This window comes from Crocuta crocuta, unplaced genomic scaffold (genome assembly GCF_008692635.1).
Source record: "Crocuta crocuta isolate KB4526 unplaced genomic scaffold, BGI_CrCroc_1.0 scaffold219, whole genome shotgun sequence".
In the NCBI taxonomy this organism is placed as follows: domain Eukaryota; kingdom Metazoa; phylum Chordata; class Mammalia; order Carnivora; family Hyaenidae; genus Crocuta; species Crocuta crocuta.
In genome coordinates this window covers 6,800,888-6,826,329 of record NW_027551572.1, presented here as the reverse complement: position 1 = coordinate 6,826,329, position 25,442 = coordinate 6,800,888, and the positions used below count along the sequence as shown (strand labels likewise).

At 40.6% G+C, this 25,442-nt stretch overlaps 1 protein-coding gene across 9 annotated transcripts in view; it reads right to left on the bottom strand.

Annotated features, from left to right (window-relative positions):
- The window catches only part of RAPGEF4 (Rap guanine nucleotide exchange factor 4), a 288,709-nt gene that overhangs the window by 142,969 nt on the left and 120,298 nt on the right, over positions 1-25,442 (bottom strand). The gene's annotated exons all lie outside the window — the stretch shown is intronic.

Sequence of the window (25,442 nt, the reverse complement as noted above, 5' to 3'; positions counted from 1 at the left end):
GTGGGCGAGAGGTTGCAGAGAAAAAAGGAAGAACTGGTGCTACTCCAAGTAGAACAAAAGGGTGCTGGTCTGGGCAATACCAGCTCTGGCCAGCAGGATTCATTCACAGAGTGCAGGATTCAGCAGCTCCATGGCACTTCTCCCTGGCTCTCCTGTGCCCACACCAGCTCCTCCTTCCTCAGGAGTGGACCTAATTCCCATATCGATGTTTACCATGATCTACACCTCCCTTTCAGATCTTTGCCTTCTGCTTTGAGCGTCTTCCATCTTCATCCTTGACCCTCAAACCCACAACTCCTGGATGGGAATCCCCCTGGTACCCACATCCCCCTTCTCAGCTTGGGTCTACTTTCCCAGACCGGACCCAACACACTTATTTGCAGCTTGCTCAGATGCCCAGGTTCCAGCCTGCAGGCCTGCCCTCTAATTTTGCCAAATAACACAGCTCCTCTCCCTGAGGTCAGCCGCCTGGGGGCCTCTCACCCTCAATCTTGTCATGCTGCCAGTCAAGCCACTCACCTGCAGTCTGATACACAGCACTTTGCACACTGCAAAGTTCTATATACATGCTATTTATAAGTATTGAATGTAGTTGCTACACCAGGAAGCTAAGACATGCAGTGAAGAAGGCAATTCCAAAGATAACTCTCATTTAAAAGCCTCCCATTGAAATGACTGTTCACCTTTGTTTCACTGAATTAATTTATCTCAATCCGGTTCTCAAGAGACCACTAACCAGGGTGCGGTTTGTCTTTTTGGGGTGATAAAAATGTTCTAAAATTGATTGTGGTGATGGTTACACAACCTCCTAAAAGCTAGTGAATTGTACACTTTAAGTGGGCAAAGTGTATGGTATGTGAATTATGTCTCAATAAAGCTGTTTAAAAAGAGAAAGTGCTATGTGGACTTCAGGATGTGAACCTAACCTACCGAATATATCCACCTGGCTGCCAGAGGAGGGATCAGAAAAAGACGCAGAAAAGTCATTTTTCTGGAACTTCTGGGTAGGTTCTGCTGAAGCTTACACCCTGATTTTACCTGCATGACGCCAAGTCTGACCATCCCTCCCGCAGGCAGCTCCCCACACAGGAACACGGCACACCAGGAGAATTGGCGTGTGTAGGTTTTTCTGTGCCTATAGCGTGCAGAGTTACGCCTACTTTCTTCAGCATTTGATTTTTCCAAACAAAAGGAGAAACCAAGCACATAAAACCCAACAGTGAATTGATGAGCAACTTTGCATATATATAGAATTTCCAGGCAATAAAGCATGCTCTCCAACAAGCTTGTCTTTGTTTGGGGGAAAATTACGCTTTGCTTTCTCACAATGCCCTCTGCCAAGCCCAGTGTGCCCTCCTAATTTAAATTAGTCTTTCGATTGTATGATCTTTCCAAAGGAAACTAATTTTCACTACGCTCACTCAGGGAACTTAACCAGAACTTGATGGTTGGGGGAGGGTGGCAAACCCATGTAGTAAGGTTTTCTGCTTTGCCACGATCCCAAAATTAATCATTTTCTGAATATCTATAAATATTATTTTGATTATGTGAATGCCTTTAAATAGCTGTTTATGAAAACACTCACAATACTGTAAGCCTGCAAAGAAATACATCTAATATAAAATGTGAGCAAGAGAATTAAACACAAATTGCACAATTATATTCTAATTTGTAGATTATAATTCAGTGTGCCATAATGATTTATCCTGAAAATATGTTATCTTAAAAAAACATTAAAAACTGATTAAGATCACTTTTCTCACAAATCCTAAAATGCTTCTTTCACTGGGTAATTTCATTTTGTCCTATCTCAATGAGGACATTTCGAATCAAAGACCTCAAAAGGAAGGTTGATAATCTTGACAGCGTCCTTAGATTGTTTTCTTACTTACTGTATGTTAAGTTCTGTATGAAGTTCAGCAGTTCACATGATCTATCATAAAAATGGAGGATTTAAAAAAGGAGTTTAAAACTGATTTCTCAGAAAATGTCTTAATGTTATCTCTTTCTCAGTGCTGAGTTATTTCCCAGAAAAGGCTCCATTTTCACTATAATTTTCTAAAATAAATCTGTGATAGAAGAGAATACCATGTCAATGGGAAATGTGAGAAATTTGACTAAAGGTGGATTAATTTTTTTAAATTGTCATAAATATATAACATATAAGTTCATAATCTGGCCAAGCCAATCATTCTGAATGACTTTAGGGCAAATTCTTTTTGTCTTTTTATGGGGGGGGGGGGAGGCAGGGTGTGCTTCTTATTCCTCCTCTCCCCAACCACTTACTTCCACATACAAAAATAAGATAATCATCTCTGAATGCCCTCGGTGACCCAAGCATATATATCCTGGGGACAAATTATGTCAGCATAAAATCCAAAATTGGCAATCTCAGAGAACCAGGTTAGAAGTAGATCTGCTGTGTTTAAAATTACACCATTTTAGTAATAACTAAAATCACAGAAAATTGTGAACAAAAACTCAGGAAATAGGTCTTTTTTTTTTTTTTTACCTGTTCATGTAAGTTACAAATCAACACATGCAGTTTATTTCAAGCGGAGGGTGCACTGTGAACACTCCCCCAAAGCAGAGTTAGTAGAAAGCACTCCTTGGATAGGGTAACTGCAAGGATAAAACACGATCTCAGACTCCTTGTAAACACCCACTGGCTCAGTTTTCTAGCAGTTTGTCAATAGCAAGTTCCAAAAAGCCAAACTTTTAATTAAATACTATGGAAAAGTAGCAGGCCACATGCCTAAAACAACAACAACAACAACAAACAACAACAACCGAAAACACCACGCACCACCAGAATGACTCACAATAGGACAGGAATCAAGAGTAATTACTAAAAGCAGAATCCAGCTATTGTCTCAAAAAGATTAAAAACAAAGAACAGAAAACATGAAAGCAAACGGCTGCCTGAATGTTACCAGAGAGTATTTAAAACAGACCCAGAAAGTAGCAACAAACCATTCTTCTCTCCCACATTCTCTCACATACCAGAAGCTATAGGAAGCTCTTTAGAGAAAACTCAAAACACAATTCTTCTGTTTGGTATTCTTTGAAGATTACTCAATGTACAAAGCATCAATCAGCCAATGAACATGCAGAAAGTTCAAGACAGTTCAAGTCCAATTTTATGATAATTGTTATGCAATATTCATTGCTCACTTCAAAGGCCAAAATAGTGTGTGCAGATGCCTATGTAAGAATGAGTGGTTTTTTTTTTTAACTGAGAGAGAGAATAAGAGTGCAAGTGGGGAAGAAGGGGAGAGAGAGAGGGAGAGAAAGAATCCCAATATCCATGCTGAGCATGGGGTCCAACATAGGGCTTGATCTCACAACCATGAGATCATGACCTGAGACAAAATCAAGAGTTGGACGCCAGGCGCCCCAAGAGTGAGTGTATTTTAAAAGTTTGGTACAAAGTGGAATAAGAAAACAGATGGCAAGACACTGATACGATTATTCTGGGTTTCTCTGAAATGCCCCCTCAAAGCAGTGACAGATTTCAGCACCTGCTCATCACAAAGTCACAGATGAGTTTTCTCTTCTCATTAAATCTTCATTCTTGCAGCCAGTCTAACAGCTTGTGGCAGACTAAATTCCTATTCAGACTGAAATGAATGTATCATGTTTTTCCTATTTGTCCGGACAGAGTCACTTATATATGCTTCCAAAATAAACCATTTTTTAAAATTTTTTATTTATTTACTTTTTTACAAAACAACTTTTCTACTCTCTCCCACTAAACCCTTTTCCCTGGAATAAAAAGAGAAAGAAGGAAAAGTGTAAGAACCAGAACTGGAACTTTTATAAAGCTTAGCTCTGATAGTGTACTACTGTAATCCTTGTAGTAAAAGGGAGCTTAAACTTTGGAAGTCGTTACAAGAAAGCAATATTGCAAAGTGCAAAGAATCTGGGATCCCTGGCCAGACATGTATCACTGTGAGGTGACTGTTTTTACATAAAACCATCCACGATCAAGTTGTAAATGAACTTAGAAAGGTCTTTATACAAATCTGTACAAGAATCCTTCAACTCTAACGTTCTCTACAGATTACTCCACACCAAGTAGTCAATGAAGAGGTTCTTGGAAACAGAACAAAGTGGAAAAAAAGGTGGCACAGCAGTGTGTGGGTGGGGCTATGGATTAATTACCCAGGAAATTACGAAATTACATAGAGCTGACAGTTGTGACAGGTCCAGCCTATGATGTGTCTTTTGGATGCAGAGACATATTCTCTGATTCTTTGTGTCTTTATTTTTTTAATTTTATTTTTACATTTATTTATTTATTTATTTATTTATTTTTTTGAGAGACAGAGAGAGACAGAGCACAAGTGAGGGAAAGGCAAAGAGAGGAGACAGAATCTGAAGTAGGCTCCAGGCTTTGAGCTGTCAGCACAGAGCCGGACACGGGGCTCGAACCCACAAACCGTGAGATCATGACCTGAGCCGAAGCCGGACACTCAACCGACTGACCACCCAAGCGCCCCAGATACTTCGTGTCTTTAAATTCAGGAATATATTGAGGCACCTGGGTGGCTCAGTCAGTTGGGCGTCTGGCTTCAGCTCAGGTCATGATCTCACGGTTCGTGGGTTTGAGCCCCGCGTCGGGCTCTGTGCTGACAGCTAGCTCAGAGCCTGGAGCTTGCTTCAGATTCTGTGTCTCTCTCTCTGACCTTCCCTTGCTCATGATGTCTGTCTGTCTGTCTGTCTCTCTCTCTCTTTCTCTTTCACACTCTCTCTCTCTCAGAAATAAATAAATAAATAAATAAATAAATAAATAAATAAATAAATAAAAACTTCAAGAATATAAAAAAGGTCTTTGTAATAATGAAGCAAAGCAGGGACTCTCAAACAGCATCTTTACCAAGGATCTGGGTGGAATCTTCCGTTGGCTTGGACCTAAAAGATCGGACTGTAGCATTGTAAACATCAATGTTCCAATGAGGAGGGCTGACACTGGAGGTGCATTTGGAAGTGAAAAGCGTCCTGGAAGGACTTGAGTCTCAGTAAAGGTGCTTTGGCTTCATATTTCTTCAAGCCTTTCAGGCAATCCTGGAGCCCTTTCTTCTGAAGAAGACAAAGTTAAGGTTGCCCTGAACAAATCCATCATATAGAACAGGACAGTGGCTAATACCCTGTGTCCCAAAGGGCCTAACTAAATGAAGACACTCACTTTGAAAACATAGAAATAAAGTTGTCATAACATGGAAAAGGAAGAAAAAGAGCTTGGAATCCTGAGTCACAGAGCCTTGTGCTTCACTGTCATGGTTAGAGGCAGCAAGCAATCTGTGGAGGTGCTTTGCAAAGTACTACTGTTTCATCATGGCTCAGGAACGCTCCTGAATCCCTCCCCAACTTCCATGGTCTTTCCCACAGGACATCAACTGGATGCTTTCTCTGGGTTCTAAATGAACCTTCAAACTGTGCCCCAACCCCTGCAGTTCTCCCGCAGGTCTGAGAGACTCGCTCCTCCAGGCAAGTGTGTCTCTTGCTCAGCTTCCCCGTCTGGTCATGCTCATTTTTCACAACTGCTAACCGTGGCTGCACAACATGCTCTCATAATACTCTGTGCAGATTTCTAGCACCGTCTCTCTCTGGTAGACTATACACTCCCATTTGGCAGGAACCACACCTTACTTCTCTTTCTAGCCCTAGCCTGCACCATGGTGCCTGACAAAAAGAGTGGGACCTTGATAAAGTTGACTGCACAGATGAATATCTAATGAGCTGCTACCAATATATGGGGCATTTTTCAACATAAAAATATTTTTAGTTTTCTGGTTTTCTCTTTTAGTTATCAATTCAAAGTTTGAAGACCTGTACATGAAAAAATGCCACAGCTGAACCACGACACATGGAAAGCTGGCATAAATGCATGCTAGCCTGGCCAACACCGCGTCCTATTCATTTTCTTGGCATCTTTTAATTTGCATTTCTCTGAAAGAAGAGCTTGGAACTGGGACTTGTATGCAGCTTATTTGGAAGGTGAAGCAGGAGTGAAGGGCAGGAAAACCGAGGCAAAGAAGGAGGGTAAGACCGTAAAGGCTGTGTTACTCAGCCGGTTTTCTTACTGGGAACTCTTGTAGAATGCATCCCAGCATTCTGTCTCCAAAGCACAGGAGTTTGGGGATTTATCCACAGACTCTCATCCTTCATGAGGGCTACCTCCAGAGGACTAACTACCCCCTCCGCCCACCAAACTTTCCAACTGTCCTGCGTTTAGGTTGTGCAAGCTCTTGTGGTTTAGGAGAAAGTTCTGAGGCGCCAAGGCAGGGAATGGTTTAGGTGGGGTGTTGACTGTGCAAGAGCTCTCCATCCCAGCTGCAGCTGAAATGGAAGGTAGGCCAGGCACACATTTAACTATAAAGGAACTAAATATGGTCTCGCATCATCTTTTCCAGGACTATGCAGCTAAATAAATAACTTGATTCCAAAACACAATCCATTAATCCATAAAAAGAAAGTGCTTCATGGGATGATGTGGATGTCCTAGCTAGACCTTGGGGATAGTGCTCCCAGGGGACCAGGTGACATTGCCAGCTTACACTCAGTAATATCTGAGATTTATACATCTCTCTAAGGACCCCAACCAGCCCTGACTCTCACCCTCTACTTTCCCTTCCATATCCCACCATTTACGGGGCAAACAAAGGGCTGAGAATTCCCATAAATCCTTTCTCATGTGCTAGGATTTCTTTTCACCATGTAAATAGGTTTTGGTGGTCATTTTATAAAAACGAGTGAAGGAAGCAGCAAAGAGGAGAGAAGGGACTTGGTGAGTAAGTTCAAGCATTTAAAGATAGCTTCTTCCTCTCTCCTCTCTGGGGCTCTGATAATGATTAGGAGGAATTCCTATCCACCTTCCATGGTGGGGGAGCCTACTATAAATGACAGCAAACTTCTACTACTTAGCTTTCTCCAAGTATATTTGATAAAGCTTCTTGCCTTCATTATCATCAGATTTTTCTATGTTTATGGGGAAAAGGAGGGACTAACTGCAGAGTTTTTGTTATGCTTTACCTGAGCCTCTGCACTACACTGTTCTTTATTCGGCAGAGATGACGTCAGGCATCCACCCCACTCCTCCTCTATGCACGTGCACCCTCCATGGATGCTCCCCATCTGCTCTGCTCCCACCACGCACAACTGTCAATAAATTTGGCCCTTTGTTTCTTGCAATCAGTGTCACTTTTCCAACATGCGCCTTTTAGCTTCATACTGGCCCAGAATTTTGAGATACACAGATGTCATGGCAGTGAGTTGAGGAAAAGGGACATAAAATCAGAAATCAAGGCTGGCTTCTAAAGAAAAGTCTTTTACGGAGAAGCACAGAGGATGTCTAGGGCAGTGAAAATATTCTGTATGATACCATAATAGTGACTACATTTGTCTAAGTTCATGGGCTGCACAACAGCAAGAGTGAACTCTGATATAAACTAGGGACTCTGGGCAATGATGTGTCAGCCGCAGTTCATTCGTGGCAACAAATGTTACCACCGTGCTGAGGAATGTTGACAATGGAGGAGGCTATGCATGTTGAGGGGGACAGAGGACACATGAGACAGCTCTGAACTTTCCCCTCAATTTTGCAATGAAGCTAAAACGGCTCTAAAAATTAAAGTCGATGTTTAAAAATTAATAAATAGAGGGAAAAAGAAGAGAAGGATGAGGAGAAATGGGACACAAAATATACAAGAGACTGAGAGAAATCAGAAAACACCAAGGGATACATGCCTGAAACATAATATCTGTGAGATGTCCTAGGGCAATGTTTTTAAAGTTCAGGTAAGGTCTCAAATAAGAAAGATAAGAAAAGATACAAAATGCAGGCTGGCTTCAGGGATATGCGACCCATGCAGCCACGCTGAGCCCCAGAAGGGCCCTGTGCTTAGTTTAATGCTCTGCTATCATCTTGGAGCTCTTCATAACTTTTAAACAAAGGCCCCATGTTTTCATTTCGTGGTGGACAAATTATGTATCCGGTCCTGAGTAAATGAATATAAACCTGAGACAAGATTATTCCCTTTCAGGCTAAAGCCTAACAAGGAAGTATTTGCAGGGATATTCTCAAAGCACTCACTCCCTGCTTCTCCTTAACTCATGTGAACTGCTCTCTTTTGGTTTACGGATTAAAGATGCTTGGAATTTCAGATTTCCATGTGCCTTGTCACATGCATCCAGTGAACCGACGGTTGGGGTAGGGGAGATGGAGGAGGGAACCGATACCCTGATAGACTAGCCCTAAGAATAGGAAGTCTTATGGACAAAGTCTTCAATGTATGATATTCTAACCACCCTCACTCGTTTCCTTGTTTGCAGAAGCAGGAAAATCATACCTCAAAAAATAACCACTGATCATGCTTCAAAGAAAGATTCACTGACACAAAGCCTAACTTCACTGTGAAGAAAATGCGTGGAGGGTCTCCTATAGTGCAGCCTGACTAGAAATCGACTTTCGTAAGAGAGGGCAGAAGAAGCAACAGAAGGTCTCTCCATGGTCCCCAAGGACAACTGTGGAAATAAATGGCTGTCACCAGTCATCCAATTCCTGACTCTGAGCCTTGGCTCTTATCAGTCATCAAACTTCCTGTCCTTAAATAGAGCCACTACAAATGTCACCACCAGCTTTCCTAGGACAAAATCAGGGATTTGGCGTCAGAACCTCAGTTGCCAAAACAAAAACCCTCTAAATTACTTTCAGTTCCTTCCTACCATGTGCTCTGTTCACTGTTTAACACCATGATGGTGGTTCAAGCCTTGCTCTGAATCCTGCAGGAGCCGGCCCCGCCGGCTTTTTAGCTTGACAGCTGTAAAATACTAAGGCATATATTCTTTCTTTTAGGGCTACAGAAAAATACTCAATGTTCCCTGGGACACTCTCCAAAAACCTGGTGGAAAGAACGCCAGGTATATAGAAACAGACTTAAACAGTTTTGCAAGCTATAGTAGGTTTTCCTTCACAAAATCTGCTAAGAGAATCCGTTTATTATCTAGAAGTTTAAACACTGGCTTTGACCTGAATTTTATAAAATGTCGATCCATATTTTAAAACTTTTCTTGCTTACTGACACTAAAAAGTATTAAGCTAGACATAATCAGGGATGCACTGGTTAGCCTGAATATATGTATACATACAGATTTGATTGAAGCTCATGCTTGTGCATAGACATGTCCTCTTATGAAACCTTGTTCCCTCACTGCAAATTGCAAGTTGAAATGACCTCCATGGGAGAAGAGGCACTTGTTATTTGGATGCAATCCTAATTACAAAGTAGCTTGATGAATAGAGACCAAATACTGCCCATGTTTATAGCAACAGGATATAATTTGGTCTCTCAACAATTGAAATCTGTTTGTAAGCAAACAAGACCTCTTTACTGACATTATTACCATGCATAAATATTATTGCCAAAGCTTTAACAATGGAAATCCAGCAAAAAATGGATTTCTTTCATTATGAATCATGCCCCCAAAGATGTTAAAAGCCCATTAACTTGAAAGTGGACAGTGTCATGTGACCTCTTCAGCTAAGTAGTAAGGGAAAAAAAAAAGTGAGCGCCACAACTTTTAAAGCATAACTTTACAAATATTAAAAAAGAGATTTTAGCTGGTGAGTTTTCATTCAAATAGATCTTTGACGTGACAAGTATGATTTTACTGGTATTTAAAATTAGTTCCAAACTATCAATCTCAGAAACTGTCAGCACTCATTCTTTCCTTTTCTCCTCTTCTTTCCTTCAATGAAGGGGTGCCTAGGAAGCCGATTAAAGTTTATCTTTATCACCCCATAAGTGATTACCAGCCTCAGGAAGATGGACGACTGGGCTCTTTGCCAGGTCAAATTCCCCCCATTAGGCACTTGAAGAGTATGAAGCAGCCAGCAGTTAACTGGCTCTAGCAACATGAAATCACCACCACTCAGACAAATGTGCGAAACTCTTTAAAAAGGCTGCTTTCCATTTTGAATTCAACGTTTCATAGAAGAGAAGAAAAATACTAAGTTGGTCATAGCAAGCCAGGTCATAAAGCTGCTATAGCAAAGGCCATGGTGGGTTCAAATCAAGTTTTCAACACTTCCATATAAAGGTAGAAACAATATCAGGGAATCAGAATCCTTATTTACCAGAAATAAAAACTGAGGGAAACAGAAAATCAGCTTATTTGTCTGCAAATAAAAGATGGAGCTAATACTAAAAGTCTCTGATCTACTTTCTGCCCACCAACAAATTCCCTGTTTCCTTCACCATGGAAATAAGTACTAACAATTTCACTAAGCAGTTAGCTCTCAATTAACAAAGTGTCTAGTCAGCTCCCACCATAGGGTCTCTGTGAGGTGGTGCCACTCAGTCAGCTTGGACAAGTCCCTTCCTTTTTTTTCCATCTATAAGGGCAGGATAGGGGGAAAGTAGAAAAAACAATTCTCTCTTTTTAAAAAATATTTATTTTTGAGAGAGACAGAGAGAGACAGAAAGAGACAGAGAATAAGTGGGGGAGGGGGAGAGAGAGAAGGGGGGGAAGACACAGAATCTGAAGCAGGCTCCAAGCTCTGAGCTGTCAGCACAGAACCCGATGAGGGACTTGAACTCACAAACCTTGAGATCCTGACTTGAGCCGAAGTCAGACGTTTAACCAACTAAGCCACCCAGGCACACCCCAAAATAATTCTTAAATAGTTTAAAGTTAAAAATTGTATAATTCCTCCAACTACTCTGTGCGTCTCTGATTAACACCATACCTTTCCTGTGCACTGGTTAATAACATGCAACCTTCTGATATTAATCAGCCACTTCTCGGTATCTATTTGTTACTAAGCACCTGGGGATACACTGAATAAAGATACAGAAGAACCAGATCCTCTACAGCTTATCCTCTAGTCGGAGATAAAAAACTAGGAATTATGATACAAATAGCAATGATAAATGCTATCGATACACATCTGTACAAAGTGCTATGGGAAAATGCAGAAAAGAATGCATTTGAGGGAATACAGAAGTTTTACAAAGGACATGAAAACTAAGCAGGGAACTGATAGCTTGCATGAATTTTCTCAGCAGGAAAAGGGAGACTGCTTTTCTACGTAGAGGGCACAGTATATGCAAAGGCTCAGAGACATGACAAAGTTAGACAACCACAGGAAATGGTGAGAGCAGATGGTCATGATCGATATAAGGAGTTTCCTCAAAGCAGAGACCAGTACATTTTCTTCTGTGAAGGGACAGCAAGTAAACATAGGAGGCTTTATAAGCTATACAGTCTCAGTCACAACCACTTACTTCTGCCATTATACCTAAAGGCAGCCATAGATAATATGTGAATAAATGAGTGTAGTTGTGTTCCAACAGAACTTTATTTACAAAAATAGGCAGCAGTCTCACTGTGGCCTAGAGGCTTTAGTTTTATATCACCTATCCTAGAGCATCAGGAGATAAGATTATAAAGGAAAGTTATAAAGCAGATTCAAAAAGTCCCTGTGGGTATCACAGAGATATTTGAGAAAATATTACCTTTTATTTTTTTAAGTAAAAGGTTGAGGTGATAAAATTTGTACGTGAAAAATGATAACAGCAGCATGGAACAAGTACATTTTTGCACCCAGTATCATTAAAATAAAAGCTATGATATATTCTTTTACTTCATTATACACTGATATTCTAAAATTAAATCTAGGTAGGGCATGCTTTCCCAAGAAAATATAGAAGTGGGATTATTTTCAACCAAGTAAGCATCTGGAAAACACTTTATATAGCACACATCACATCTCATTTGGTCTGAAATACCTGACCAAAAAAAAAGGGGGGGGGGCTAATAAAATCTTTACCTCTTTTGTAAAAGCATTTACTAAAGCTAATAAACTATGAAACTAGTAAGCATTACAATGGAGACAGGAATCTGACTTCTGTCTGATAAAGAGCTATAAGGTGGTACTACATAATCATCTGTAGGTCTGGAAATGTGTTACTTGCTATGAATAGCACTGCCACACGCACATGCAAAATTCACAAAAGAAGGGGAAAATAATAAGGAAGGAAAAAAGACAACATTCATAGAAACTTTATTTCAAGTCACATAGTAAAAAAAATATTTATTTATGGGTGTCTTTTGTTAGGGACTGAGGTGAGTGCCAGGTTACAATAGTGAGCAAGAGACATTACTCTCAGAGTTCACAGCCTAGAAGAGGCACTGGTAAACATTTTTGTAAAGGTAAAACAGCAAATATTGAATTCAAATTTTTTGAAATTGCTATTTGAATAGCAAATATTCAATTTACACCAGAGCACCCATACATAATATGAAAACAAATGGGTGTGGCTATGTTCCAATAAAACCATAACTGTTTGCAGATCCCTAGCCTAGAGAAAGAAAGACATTAAATACATCATTGAAACATATCGCAAATATGCAAAGCTCTTGAAGGAGAAGCACAGTCTAGGAACGTATATGTTCAGGGACTGGACTAGGCTGGAAAGGTCCAAGCAGATTCCTGTGAAGCTGAGTATGTGAAGGAGTGGGTAAATAAGACAGTGGGAAAGAACAGCCTAGACAGAGGAACAGCAGTGCAGGGAAGCAGAGACGGGGCAGAGGTGGGGGACAGGGGTGGGGCGGGGGGGAGGCAGTGGAGATGAGAAACAAGGAGAAGCCCTGGTGGAAGCATCCGGAAAACACTTTACATCATACATCTCAGATGCAGCTGGAGTGAAGCAGCAGCCAGGCTGCTCATGGGTGCTAAGCTGCAACAGCGGTCTTAGATTCTATTCTGAGGCAAGAGAAAACCATTTAAGGTTTGGAGCTCAAGCAGAACTTGATCGATTTGCATTTCTAACAGATTTAGAGGTGTTGGTGGCGAGAAGCTGGAAACCAGGACTGGTATGGCAGGGAAAAATTGTATCTTACATAGGCTTCCACTGAGATAAACCCTGAGACAAGGTCTTGGGTTCAGAGAGTGTATTTGGGGGGTGATCTCAGGAAGTACATGTGAGACAGTGGGGAAAGTGAGTCAGGGAAGAGAGAAAAGCCAATAATGGGGATAACAGGTGTATTGATGAGTGGATTACTGCTATGGGGAACTGAAGCTCCGTCTCACTGGGGACGACTGAAGAAGTGAGTAGAACATGCTTCAACATTGTCTAAAGGAGGGATGAGGAAGCTGGGGCATTTATCCACCAACCCTCACCCGTCGTCTGTTGAATGTTGGCCCACAGGCATCAAATCCTTGACAACTTTTGTTTAGCTCGTTGGCTGTGATGATCCCGCAGCACCAAAGGAAATCATCAGATAAAAGTAGAGAGACACAGATGCTCGAGGCAGGAAGATGCCCAAGGGCAGATGTCCACTGCCACTGCAGATGAATTCAGAACTAGGCCCAAGTACATGGAATTGGGCAACAACACGGTTTGCTACAAATTACTGTTCAGTTTCACTAGAACTTAGATAAAGCAAGAAAAATACAAATGATTTTCAAGTTTCATTAACATTTCCTAAATAAATTTCTCATTTTTTATCAAACACTGATGCCTGCTAAGCTGAAGTTATGTTGCATGTGTATTTTATCGGATAAAACTGATGCCATATCACAGGAACCATATTCAAAATACTTAACAAATGGAACAGCAAAGGCACTGACCATTCCGAATGGGCCATGATCCTTTGCAAATTCTGTGGGGGCTTTTAGGTATGGACTAACTGAACACCACTGCTGCCATATTTTCTAAAATGCTCCCAGAGTAAGGTAGGAATGGAACAGGGAAGGTTCAAATGCAAATGTAGAGTTTTTATGTACAGGGAAATACTTTTGGATCCGCAGCTAGGTAGAACTTGAATAAGAAAGTGCTGCCTGACACAGTGGCATGAGGAAGCCAGAGGGATCTTGTATGAGTTCCTTCAAGAAAAAGCCTGTCTTCTAGGCAAACTCAGTATTGACATTACAAACATGAATCCAAGACAGGAATTCCAATGCATGAGCACTATCTCCTGACTGCAAACACAGGTTTTCTAACCAATCTGCCTCCCTGCTGCAAATGGGGAATAAAAGTGCTAGTTATCCAAATTACAGTCCAAGGTCAACGTGAGATTAAGGTCTTGTATCTGAAGGTAAAATATTTCAAACCGTTTTCATGGCTTCCAACTTGGAGACACTGTTACCGTAGTGGCCTCCCAGCAAGGAATGGCTTTATACATTTTAACAGCTCACTGCTGGCTCCCTGGTCCTGGGGCGGAGTTACATGGGTAGAGTAGAATTTAAACACTGTGATCACAGGTCACTGTTGTAACAAAATTGCTGTGGTGGCAGTTTAGTTACGAGAAGAAGCCTGATCGATGAAGACAGAAATTGGTCTGGTACCAGCTGTTGTCCCAACACCATGTGTCCAATTATTTTGCTGACTGTATATATCACTCCCCCCCTCTACTCAAAACTGACTCTTACACATGGCTTGTTCTTTTCACTAACCTAAATACAAGTTAAGGAAGGACTGGATACTCTAGCCTTCTTCCACACCATATTTTGCATTTCATTTTCTCGCTGCCTGAAGTTACATTTGGGTTGGGCTTTCTGTGGTCCTAACAACTATGCGTGCATTGATTCTGTGACTGAAGTCCTCCCTTAGACACCACTAACTGCAGTAGGCTTCCAACCAAACCCAGCTTTTCCAAAGACATCTTCTAGGAGAGTGAGAACATCTTCTGCGTAAAAACTTCACTAGGTATTTTTCTTAATGAAAGGCACTATTTTCCTTCTTCTGACATATGTCTGGCCAAGGAGCTGATCTTTCTTTTAACAGTTTTCCTCCAACTCTGATTCGAATGGTTTTGACCTCTTGGCAGAACATGTGTGGCCTGAGGGTCCCTGAGGTTGGGACAGTTTCTTTTTTATACATATAAAACTCACTGCTTTAAAACAAGCCTAGTCCTGGTGTCTCACCATGTGCTGAGCCATCTGCTTCCCTGTCCCTCTCCATCCTCCCAGATCAGTGGACAATCAAAAGGTAAGTTTAAAATTTAATGATATAACATGAGTAAATACAATAATTTGACCAAGAAGCCAGTACTTCAGTGGTGTTGCATCTCACTGAAACTTTATTCAGCCTTAGAATATAGATATAACAGATACTATCCTATCCTCACATTCATTGATGAAGTAACAGTCTCCTAGATGAAGTGACTCACACAGTTATAAGTTGCAGGACCAATGTATAAATGCAGGCCTTGAGATTCTGAATTCCATATGCTTTTCTCATAGCACTTGGCCTCTTCCCTCCTCCTCCTCCTGCAGTTGCTTCACAAGGTACCTTTTGAAATTCTTTGTGGTTTAAATTAAGCCTCCTTGTCTTTCAGATACATCAATTTTAGTCCTAGTCATCTCTCTAAAGTTCCTGTACTCTGTTAAGCAACAGAGTAAAACGGGCCCTGAGTGGGGCCCATTAACTGAATAATAAAGGCAAAACTGGGTCCATACTGAAGGCAGCCATGGGGTTAGCTAGCCACAGAGAACTTGGGACTCCAAAGAGGAATTCATTTCAGGTGGATACCCACAGAGCTTTAAAGAGATTAGGAAATGAATATGAGAGAGAGAGAGCATGCAAAATAAATTCAAAATTGAGAAAGAGAACATTAGTTAAATAATTTCAAAGCACTTCATACTGTGCACACCAGGACAGAAGGCTAGGTCAGAAATAAACTTAATAAATTTAATTTGAGAAGTTTAATATAAATTTAGAAAAAAAATACTAGGTCTACTTAATTATCAACGGCTCCTTATGAAAATCCATGAACACACCACATACATAGTTTAAGACTTTCCCATCTGTATGTACAAAAGAGCTTAGAGGCAAAATCTATTAGAAGAAGGGATTTTTCCCCCCTCATCTCAGCTCACTGAACACCACAGGGTGGCGTTTTCATTACCCATTCCCGCATCCTCCTCCATCATCCACCAGACAGGAGCTTCACAATGCTTTCATAAAATGTTTTAAATTAAGGTACTTCATTTAAAAATTTCTCTGATAAGGCATACATAGTATTCTCTCCCAATGCAGATCCACAGAAATACATAACAATACCCTGCAAACATGTTGCAGCACCACTGATGCTAATAATAAAATTTTCGCATTTTACAGTAACAAGAGTATATGTTAACATAAGCAAAAATACTATCTCATTTAAACCCTACTGACAATTGAGATTCCATCTTATTGTCCTTGTTAGAAAAGGAATGGAGTGCTGATCTAGGACTTGCACCCGGGAGCACAGGCTGCTTCCTTCTGTTTAGAGGAAGTGCTAAGAGCCCCAGCCCAGTCCAAGGGCATTATGTCGAATTCCAGTTACAACTGTAGGACAGAAAATAGGACAATAACTTTTTTGTGTCTGGTGAGACTTCATCTGTCATAAATATATGGAATATTGATGACAAATAGGAGATAACCAATATGGAAACTGCAAAAATCACTCATTGTTTTTCATGAGAGAGCTCAGTACGAGCCTCATCATGTCACTCTTATTTATACACAATTAAAATATGCTTGGTTATCTGATTCCCAAGAGTACAGCATATTAGAAAAGAAAATCCTAATGGTGAGAGAAGGCACTAAAAGCAAAGTTGACCATTTAGAAAGGTCAGACAGAAGAACTCAAAAGGCAGAGCAGATGGAAAGCCTGTCAACGTACACATACCTACAAGCTGGGGCACTTATTTCTGTGTTAAGCACAGGATAGTAATCATTGCTTATGATAATGTTCCAGAGTTAAAAATAAGGATGTTCATTCTACTGTTTCAGGAGACAGAAACCACTTTTAAAAGCTAGATCTCAAAATTACTTAAATAAGCACTTTGGTGTGTAAAGGGGTATTCAGAAAACCTGACCAACTAGAATGACTCCTATCTTAAAGGTTCTGGATAATAACAATGGCTAAGAATAAACAATGAAATGAACTTGTCTGTGTGTCCTGCTGTTAAAGCTTTGCATTAATTACCTTACTGAATCCTAACCACCAGACCAAGAGGTAGATAATTTTGGTATCTGTATTTTACAGATGAGGAAACTGAGGAAGAAGGAGGTTAAGGAACTTGCTCAAGCTATCAGCTAGTAAGCAGAAGTGCAAGGATTTTAACATAGGCTATTTGAACCAAAGCCAAAACACTGGATTTAGCTGTACCAGTTTTTAACTGTTGTATTTCTAGGCCTTTCCCTTATATCCAACCACAGGAAAACCCCAGTTCTCAAAAGTTCATTTATAAATCAATCATCTGAAGCTCCGACCTTACATCAGTCATACTACAGTCATTTCTTGAGCATCCACCGTCAGGTGCTGTATTGGGTGCTAGAGATATAGAGATGGACAAAACATAACTTCCGCCCTGAATAGGCTAACAGGATTAAAGAAAGACTGACATCAAAACAATTAATTACTATAAAACATGCATTTATGGAAGGTAACTTTGATTTCAAGGAAGATGTGGTGCCCTGTCTGGTGGTTAGCAGCCTAGAGAAGCACTCTTTATAGTGCCCAAGCTCTCATGAAACTAAGAATAGCCTTGACCTCTGAGCCTCCTTAAGCTACCCTGAGCTCTAAGTCCACCAAAGCTCTGGAGGCAGCAGGGAAGGGCTGTGGACAGTAGGACCGGAGTAACATGTTATGTTTCCCCATCTTCAATGATGGACTCTCTGGTTCCAGTCAGCAAATGGACATGAGATTCCCCCTTCTCTCTTCAATCTGCGGGTAAGTGGCTGCCCTGGCCAGCGAGGTACAATGCCTGCCTCATCAGCAGGCTAAGCAGGTATGTTTCCCGAAAAGTATGGAAAAAACCCTCTCTCCTGATCCATATAAATAGACCAACCACTACCAAAATAAAAAAAAATAAAAAAAAAGAAAGAAAAACTTCCATTACGCCCACCTTTGGTTTCCTGAATACTCTCTTTGGGAAGCAATTCCGTTTGCTCTTCCCAGAAAACTTAGCTGCAATTTTCCTATTTTTATATATGTTTAACGAACTTCACAAATAATACATTCTCACTGTAAAAAAAGTTAAAGGACGGAAAGTCGCCATGTGCCCCAGCTCTGGTTTTGGTCCTTCCTGGAAACAGACAAAGTAGAAATAGGTGTCCTACAGCTGCCACACACAGAATCCTTCTGGATCTAACCTCACATGGACATTAGAATATCTTGATGTAAGGAAGAGATGAGAATGTGAATGGGCCCATCAGCAACCATTCATCCTCACTTTGGGCACAAACATAGAGAACAAAGAGAAAAGAAAATGACTGAAGGAAACTGGAAGGGAAGAATCTAGACAAAAATGATTGAGGAAACAGAGCCCAAGCATCACCTCTCCTCTCTAGTTCTGTGTCCCCACCTCTCTAACCTTATGATTTGTTTTTCACACAAGGTGGGTGCAGAATTAATTCATTGCCAAGTGCAGATTCTAATGCAAAGGGCACCATCTTCAGTAATTTGTCTTAACAGATTCAAAGCCCAACTCCCACGGCCAATTTGCAATGCTGGCTGAGTCATGGAGGGGTCACAGACAAGGTTTCTTAGTCTATTTGCCTCTATTCTTAGGAATCCTCTTAGAGTAAGAGAACAAAAATAATGAGGATCTATTCACACTGCAGGTTTTTAATATGTTTGGAATCACACAGCACTATCTTTTCAACAGTTAGTAGAGTCACTGCTCTCCCAAGACAGAAGGTCCTTCATACCTAATGCTCTCCAGCGCCTTAAGAGCAGTAACAAAGAAAGAGATTCAGACCAGCCCTTGGCTAGGTGTTTTCCAGGGTGCAGGCATCAAGGGCAGAGGGAGAGGTCTTTACTCTGAGAGGCTGGTCCAGAGTGTGCAAGAGGGCTGGATCTAATTGGTGTCATAGCCTGACAAGGTATAAAGGGAAACCTGGAAGAGGAAGGTTTGGCTGGAGTAGGGAGTGGCTTGTCATCTAGGTCTTGGACTGGACTTTAAACTGTTTTCTTTAAACTCAATGGCGGCAAGGAAATCTTTCTTTAAATCATTGCACTTGTCCATATCTTTAGCTGTGTAATCGCTGAATTAGGAAAGAAAAGGTAGCAGCTGAAGGGCTAAGGAGGAAAGACTTAGAGCTGCTCTGACATTTTCTAAAAACTACGGTCCCAGGACCATATTTGTAATGAATGGAAGACAGATGGTTGAGATGTCTTGGCTTCCAAAGTACTCTCTAACAAGTTCTTTTATATTTTAATCGTAATCTTAAATGTACATGTGTGCACACAAATAGTAGCATCCCTATGAACCAAGGTTTCAGTAGGAAACGCAAGAATATTTCAAAACAAGATGAAAATTGGATGAATCTTAGAAAGAGTTCTTAGGAATCTCCCAGGGCCTAGTCTTAAATATCAGGCATTCCTCTTTTGTCTGACTATATTGAGGATGCAATCATAGACACATTGCGTGCACTGTGAAAAAAAAAATCACTGGACTTTGTATTCAATGATTTACACTCTGTCCTCTAAAGTAGCATCTTCAATTAAAGAGCCCCATTACTTTCTCTGAGCTGGTGGTGTATTATAACAATCAACTGCATTTGACTAATGCACCCAAGTAATGGGTATTCAATAAATGTGTTCCAGGCAGTCTGAACTGTTCACAGACAACGAGAGCCTAAGTGGGGTGGGGTTGGCAACGCCGGGGCTGCTTGGGAAGCTGGGAAGAAAAGCACGTATGTGCTCAGCTTTCAGCCTCTGACACAAGATTCCAAAAACATAGTCTCTAACTCATGGCAAAGGGCGGGCATGTTTGGTGAAGCAACAGCTTTTTATTTACATGCTTGTGCAGGACAGTAGGACTGCAACAGAACCCGCATCAGTGTTAAATCATACACCATAAAAAACATACAACCAGGACTTGGCAACTAGCAGACCATCCATATGGCTTAAAACGTTCCTTGACCTGAAAGTTGTAAATTAAAAGACAGGCATAACAAACAATGCTGCTAAGATTGCTCACCGGAAGCCAGTCAGTCACATAGTTTCAAAAAGAATCCCAGCATTGCACATATATGCCTCTGAAGAGCTGTGTTAACAGGAACTAAAAGTACCAGTAAAAACCATTAACAATTAACAAATATATTTGGTAGAAACAATAAAGCCGAAACAATGTGATAATCTACACATTAAAGAGGAATAGCTGATTCTAGGAGAGAAGGACAAGAATGTGGAAACTGGGTTACAATTTAGAAACTAAATACAAGTATTTTAATTACCCAGGTGTCTCAGAAGTTGGATTTTAGATTCATGTGATTTTAGTTCTCTTATCTTTTCATGTCACCTCAAAGGTAGGTGGTGTGTCACGAGAAGGATGTGGAACCCAGCACCAGAAGGCTTACTCTTGGGGTCTGCTACTCTCCTGCTCTATGGCTCGAACAGGTTGGTTAACTTGTCTAAGCCTCAGTTTCTTTATTTATAAAGCCAGTAATAGGACCCTATCCAAATGCCACCTGGCACTACTGAGGATTAAAGAACCATGGACGAGTAAATGGGAAATGCCTGGCATATAGTACCTTCTCAAGAAATGTTTTTTGGATCCGTAAGACTTATCCTAGTTTTAATATATATTTGCCTTGGATATGATCATTTGCTTATCTCCATAATGCTATCATCTCAAAATACTGTTGCAACTCCCCTGTGGAATTTCCTTCAGTGCCAAGAGCAATTTGTTTCCTCCTTTTGTCACAATGTATAATAATATCCCTTCAAATGAGGTCTAGGAAATGGGGACCTTATTTCCATTTTACAACTGAAAGCTCAGGCACAGAGGGTTAAGTGATTTACTCAAGGATATAAAATGGGTCAGAAGCTGAGATAAATCATCTAGATTTTGTGCCTCACCCTCTACTACACTCCATCTAACCCTGGACTCTGTGAGGCATTTCTCCAAGTTCTTGAAAAGAAATGTCCTATGACTGCCACATTTCACTTGAGTCAGCTCTCTCTCTCTGGCAGAGAGCACGCCAATACCCATCAAAACACTCTGCTGGGAACCTATGCACCTCAAAAATCAGGAAAAATGGAAGGCAAGTGAATTCGTAAGTTTCCCTTTTGAGCAACATTCTGAAATGACTCAAATAAGAAAAGTCTTATTCATGTCTCTAATTCCTGCAAATTAGCAGGGTTTCAGATATGATATAGTCTAGTTTGATAATGATGGAACCTTATAGGGAGAAGTAACTGTCTCTTTTTTTTTTTTCACCTTAAGAGATATATGTGAGGGGTACCTGGGGGACTTAGTCGGTTAAGCGTCAGACTTCAGCTCAGGTCATGATCTCACTGCTTTTGAGTTCGAGCCCCATGTTGGACTCTGTGCTGACAGCTCAGAGCCTTGATCCTGCTTCAGATTTTGTGTCTCCCTCTCTCTCTGCCCTCTCTCACTCGCTCACGCACGCTCTCTCTCTCAAAAATAAATAAATATTAAAAAGAAAAAAAAAAGAAAATACGTGTGACTTTTTGTGAATTAAAAGCAGTGGGTCACTTGGCCAAGCCACATTTAAGTTATCTGAATCCCAAGGCTGGCAAGTAGTGTTTATTTTTCTTATTCTAATCGAAATAAATAAACAAGTTTTATGACAAATTTTTAAATTGAATAAAAGGTGCTACAGCTCTTTTCAAAACATTTCAAAGGTTTTGATCAAAATCTAAAACCTAAATATTCCCAAGCTGCTCATCCAAATGGCATAATCCTTAATATACAGTTTGATGGCTTTACACAGGATATTTATAAACTTACATCTCAACTTATAGATACGATAAAATCATAAAGTCATTTTAGGAATAAGAAACAGGCAAAAGATAAATAACCTCACCGGCTATATCCATGCGTATAAAAGCTGATTGCTGGTGATATTCCTGGTCATTCTAAAACATTCCACAGCAACCGAAATGAGCCATTACCATCTAGAATTAATTATATGTATTTCAGAAACTTTGTTACTGAAGTCATCGCCCCATCTTATAGCTCGTCTGCAAGGTTGTGGCTGCTCAAAAACAGGAATAGGAAAACAAATCCTGACATAAACCGATACAGACCACAGCTGCTTAAGGGGGATAAAAAGCTTAAAGACTGAGCTGGCATTTTTTTCCCTGTCTCCCATGAAGCTTTAAAGTCTCCACAAGTTTAATTGGACCCTCATTTCAAAAAGCACATGCTGGACGGCTTCTTGAAATTGGGAATTGGCTTGGTAATATATGTACAAGATATAGATATAAATTCATCAGCCACATACATATGTAATACAACATAGTGTACAGGGTCCTGATGTTAAATGCATTCCTACTTTGGGCTGCAATTCTAGGGGATACCATAGAAAAGGCTTAAACAGCAGTGCAGCAGATACCCTCAATCCTTCTAATTGGGTAAGTGCAGGCAACTGCAGCCGTGACAGCATAGTGAGGTTAGGAGGGAAGGAAATGGGAATAAGAGGTGAGGAGGTGACTCCAGGGTAGAGCAGCACACCTGGGGTACCAGAGTTTCCAGGAGCCATCCAGGATCTCAAACCAGTCGGTCCCTGGGAGTGAAGAATTCACCTTTAGGGTGTCCCCAACTATTAAGCACCAATGCTTTCCATTGCATTGTCTCCATGGAGGGTGTCAGAAATAGAATCTACAGCTCAGGTGACAAAATATTTCATGGATTCTTTTCATATTTTATGAAACCATTTATTTCATTGTCTGAGCTCAGATGTCCAGGCTTCAATTTATATATTGGACATAATCCCTACCCTCTGTCTGTATCAGACTGAACAGATACACAAAAGAATCCACATTCAATAACTGACATGTAGTGAAATTCGGATGAATATATGGAATTGTCATTTTTTGTAGGCCCCAAGCGGTGCAGTGAGGGGCCCGATGGCTTAGCGACTGGGCTTACAACCTGAAGACTGAGTTGAGTTGTTCTGAAAGCACTCCCTAGTCCCATAAATCCCACACAGCAACATGCGTGAAGACATCTAAGTATCAGAAACCAACTTTCTGTGATTTTCAATATACAAAATCTAGCATTAATTCTATTCAAGATGTTGGCCTTCCTTTCCTTTCTACTGTTTTCCTCAAAATATACAGGTATAAAATTGCGAATAGGGAAAGAACTTTGAACAAAAATATATATTTCTGATGTTTATTTATTTTTGAGGGAGAGAGAGCACATGCATGAGCGGGGTTGGGGCAGAGGGAGGGGGACAGAGAATCTGAAGTGGGCTCTGTGCTGACAGCAGAGAGCCTGACGCGGAACTCAAACTCACAAACCGAATCGTGAGATCATGACCCGAGCTGAAGTTGGATGCTGAATCGACTGAGCGACCCAGGTGCCCCAACAAATAGGTTTTTAATATTTTCATTTGGGAGGGTCAAAATAGTACATATTAGTTGTTTGTTTTTAAACTTGTTGTTATTCAACAAGAACACAATACATAAAAGAATTTATCAAGACTTCAGGCTTGTTATTTTTTTCATAATAAACTTTCTATTTGAAAATAATTTAATTGTTTATGAAGAGCTTTCCTGTGTTATCTTACTTGGGCTCCCTAAAAATCCATGAGCTAAGGATTAGCATTCACACTTTACAGAAAAGGAAATGAATCATTCTAGAGATTCACATAGAGGGGAAGAAAACCAGTTTTGTTCTTAACCTTTGGTCTCCAATTAAGTTTTTGGTTGGCTTCAAATTTGGTACCATAAACACTTACTAAGCACCTACCAGATGCCAGGCCCTTAACTGGCTGTTTTTCCTTGTGTTATTTTTCATCTTTTGGCAAACACTTTATTTAGCAGGAAGTTAAGCCTTTCTGAAGTGTGCAAAAGCTTAGAAGTCAGGACATTCAGCTGGGTCAAGAGTAGAGAACTCTGCTTTTAGAAAAAAATTATCTGAAGTGCCCTTCTTCTTCACGTAGGCTACTTTAAGCCCTTTCAAGTGTCATTCACATTAAAGAATAAGTAACAAAGATGAGACCTGGGTTGTATCACTTAAATGTCCTTGGGTAGTCTCAAGTTGAAGAAGTGTTCCTGGGATTTTAAAAACAAAGGACTCAAAACCTCCTGTGACTTAGACAAAGAAAATTTTCCTTTTCTACATGACCTATGGACAATATAAGTGATGATACTAAGCTCTTGTGCTAATAAAAGTGCCTTTTGAAGAGACTTTCTTGGGTGAACACTTTACCATTATCATAAATCTGTCTGGCTCACTGTTCTACAGATTATGACTAGAATAATGCCTGGTACACAATAGGAGTCAATGAATGAATGGAAACAAGCACACGGATAACTTAAAGGGACATGGGGTAAAGTGTCAGTCACTCTAAGCCTGTCCCTCCAAGACTGAGGAACATCTCAAAGAACACATATTGTAGAACCTCTTCTCACCTCTGAAAGAAATTAGTTGGCTAATACTATTAGCTGAAGAATGTAGTGCTTGTTATGTCTCAAAAATGACTAAATAAATTAAAACCTTGATTTTATGCTGTGAACTATAGTTGATCAGGGGCAGTATCAGGTAGCCTCTGTCGTATTCCAACTTTGGACCAGCTCTCAACTGTTGTATGGATTTGTCAGAATGGTTCTCCAGCCACCTAGCCTCCGACTTCTGAGCAAACATCAGGAGCTCCTGTGGAAGATTCACAGTTAGTTCTAAAGGCAAAATGACATAACAGGAATGATTACAGCATTGTTTGGGTCCCTGGAAGAACTGCCGTCCTCACCAGAGGTCTGGAATGGTCTGAAAAGCATAGGACCCATTTGCAACCTTGCTGAATTTTGCTGGAAACAGTAAGTGGGGAAGACGGGTCGCCTGTCTTTGTAGCTCCGCATGCCTCTCCGCTACAGAATGAGCTGAGGACGCTAACAGATTTGTCCCGACGCTAGGATTTTGGGAAGACCACATCCATAGGTCTTTCCTTCTGCAGTGCTCAAACGTGACCTAAAGAAACTTACATTTGTTCCAACACTGAATTTTAGAATTCAGTTGTTTTTTAAAGAGTTTGAAGCCCTTCCTATATTCTCCTTTTAGATTGGGAAAAACTATAGGACTCCACTTAGTTATGAGGAAGGTGGACTATAACTCTGTCTCTAAATTACCAGAAGTGTCAGCTACAGACAAATAGTTGTCACAATGTTTAGATCGCTGTGCAAATTAATGCTTTAAATAAGGCATGAGCACAGGGCACCTGGGTGGTTCAGTCAGTTAAGGGTCAGACTCTTGATTTTGGCTCAGGTCATAATCTCATGGTTTGTGAGATCAAGCCCCGAGTCAGGCTCTGCGCTGACAGTGTGGAGCCTGCTTTTGATTCTCTCTCTCCCTCTCTCTCTGGCCCTCCGCCGCTCATGCTCACTCTCTCTCTCTCAAAATAAATAAACATATATATGTAAAGGAAGGTATGAGCACAATTAACAGGACAGAATTATACAACTCCTCCTCC